Source organism: Apteryx mantelli, unplaced genomic scaffold (assembly GCF_036417845.1).
Source record: "Apteryx mantelli isolate bAptMan1 unplaced genomic scaffold, bAptMan1.hap1 HAP1_SCAFFOLD_124, whole genome shotgun sequence".
Taxonomy (NCBI): Eukaryota; Metazoa; Chordata; class Aves; order Apterygiformes; family Apterygidae; genus Apteryx; species Apteryx mantelli.
This window is the reverse complement of record NW_027118480.1, coordinates 235,001-237,500: the sequence shown is the minus strand read 5'-3', so window position 1 is coordinate 237,500 and position 2,500 is coordinate 235,001. Positions and strand designations below refer to the sequence as shown.

General features: G+C 80.5%; 1 non-coding gene across 1 annotated transcript in view; it reads left to right on the top strand.

Annotated features, from left to right (window-relative positions):
- The first annotated feature begins 2,455 nt into the window (after positions 1-2,455).
- The window catches only part of LOC136995559 (5.8S ribosomal RNA), a 153-nt gene continuing 108 nt past the window's right edge, over positions 2,456-2,500 (top strand). Inside the window, exon 1 of the ribosomal RNA XR_010887104.1 lies at positions 2,456-2,500. This exon is cut by the window's right edge and continues 108 nt beyond it. This is a non-coding gene — a ribosomal RNA (5.8S ribosomal RNA).

Sequence of the window (2,500 nt, the reverse complement as noted above, 5' to 3'; positions counted from 1 at the left end):
GAGAGCGGCGCCGGCCCGCCGCCGGGCCGCCGCCGGGCCACCGCGCCTCGTTGCCGACGCCGACGGGCCCCTGCCCGCCGCGTCCCGGTTGCCGCGCGTGTACCCGAGTTCGCCTGTCCTGCACTCTGCGCCACAGGGCCGAGCACGGGGCTCGGCCCGCCGGCGGCTGTACGGCCCTCCCGGGGCTCGCTCGCCGAAGGCCCGCCGCCGATTCCCCGAGGCCGGTGGGGGACCGCCCCCGTCTGCCCCTCTCGCCTCCGCTGGCGCCCGCCGCCGGTGCCCATCGCCGGGAGCCGGCCCCCCCCTGTCACCCGACGGCGATCCGCCGCCGCCGGGGCAGGGGAGGGTCGGGCCCGGGGGAGGGTCCGGCGGGGAGTGGGCGGCAGTGCGCGGGAGGGTCGGCGGGGCTTGCTCCCCCGGCGCCCGCGGGAGGAAGCGGCGGGCGGAGACGCGAGCGAGATGGCACCCCGGGTCGGGACGGGTGCCGACGGGTCGCCACCCCTAAGCGGTGGGGGGCGGACCCGCGGCGGGCTGCGGCGGAGCAGCCCGTCTTGCAGAGACGGCGAGGACAGGCGTTCCGGGATGGCGCGCGGGGCGGGCGCCGGGCGGCGGCGGACCCCGAGCGGGGGCCGTCGCGCCAGGCCACGCGAGGCGACGGGTCGTGCCCGAGCGGGCGGCCCAAACCACGGCTCTCCTCCCGGGCGCAGCTGCCGCCGGGCGCCGGGTTACTGAGGGAAACCCCGGGCCCCGGGAGGAGGACGAGGTCGTGGCGGCGGGTGTCGGGCGCACCCCGCGGGCGGACGCTCCGCCGAGGGGCGCCGGAGCCGGCTGGCGGGTGCCGGGTTTCCCCTCCGCGTCCCGTCTCGCTGCTGCCGCCGAGGCTGCCGCCGTCGCCGCGAGGCGGCGGCGGCCCGGCGGCGGGCGGCGGCGGGGGAGGCACCCCCGCGGGGATTTCAGGTCGTTTCCCTCACCCCAGGGCCAGGTACCTAGCGTCCGCGCTCCTCCTGCCCCCCCTCGGTGACCCACCCGTGTGGTCCCGTGTGCCAGCTCGCTCCTCCCGGGCGCCGCGCCGTGAGCGCCGCACCGGCCGTGCCCTCCCGCCCTTTCCGCTTTCCCTTTCTCTCCCCCCCCCCCACCGCTCCAGCCGCCCCGCGCCGTGCCGCGGGGACCGTGCTGCGAGCGGGCCGGGCGGGGGGGGGGGGCGGGGTGGCGGGAGGAGCGGAGGGCCTCCGGCCACCGCGGCCGCCGGTAGCCGCCCCGGGTAGGGATGGCCATGGGCCCCGGGCTCCGGGCCCGAGGGTTCTCGGCGGGAGAGCCGGGCGGGGGTTTAAAGACTCGGGCGGCCCGATGCGACCCGGGGGGCAGCCGGGTGTGCTGCCGGAGGGCCGGGGGGCCGGCGCGCGCGGGCGCCGTGCCCCCCCATGCCAGCCGGCGCGCCCCGCGCTCGCCCTGCGGGCAGCCGGGACGGAGAGGGGTACCCTGCCCCCTCTCTCCGCGGTCTGGTCTCGGCGGAGGGACGCCGCGCGGTCGGCTGGCGCCGGCCTGCCTCGAACGCGTGACCCCGGCGCGAGCGCGTGCTCTCGCCGGGACGGTGAGCCCCCACCCACCGCGGGTGGTGCGGACGCCGCGCCTCGGCGCGATCCGCTCTCCTCCCTGGCCGGGGCTCTCGGTCTGCCGCCGTGGCCGCTGGCGGCGGCGCCCTACCCGCCGGCACTCCGCCATCCGGCGCGCCTGCCTCGCTCTGCCCAACCCGGCTTCGCCGGGCGGCGGGCGGGCGGCAGGCGGGCGGCGGGGGCGGCCCCCCCCGTTCTCCGCGTGGAGACGGGGAGAGCGGGCGCCGTCCCCGTCCGTCCCGCCTTGCCCGCCCGCCCGCCGCCGGGCGTCTGTCCGCGGAAGGGACGGGAGAGCGCGTGGTGTCGTCCGGGAGGCTGTGTGTGCGCGCGCGCGGGCGTGGGCGCCGCCTCGGGGCCACGGCGGAGCCGGAGGCCGGCGAGGCGAGCGAGGAGCTGGGGAGCGCGGGGCCGGTGGGCCGCGGGCGCGCGGGCAGCGGCCGGTGCCGCTGCCGGTGGCGGCCGGGCTCCGACGCTGGGGGTCCGCGGGGAGCCGCCCCCTCCCCCAGCGTCCCCGAGGCAGGCGGCGCGGCCGGCGCGCTGCTCCCCGCCGGGCCGGGCCGAGCCTGGGCGCCTGGGCCGGACTCGAAGCGAGCAAAGGGTTGTCCCAGGTCGGGAGCGAGGGCTCCCCGCCCTTCTCGTTCGGGTTTTCCTTTTCCCTTTTTCCCCCCCCACTCTGTGCTCGTACGGTCAGCGGGGCGAGCCCCTCTCTCTGGCTCTCGGCCGTCCCTCGCTCAGCAGCCGGCGTCGGCGTGAGGAGGGAGGCGGAGCGGAGGGGGGGCCCTCAGGGGCTGCCGAAGGCTGCCCGGTCCCCCCGCGCGCGCGGCGGGGACCGAAACCGAGACAACTCTTAGCGGTGGATCACTCGGCTCGTGCGTCGATGAAGAACG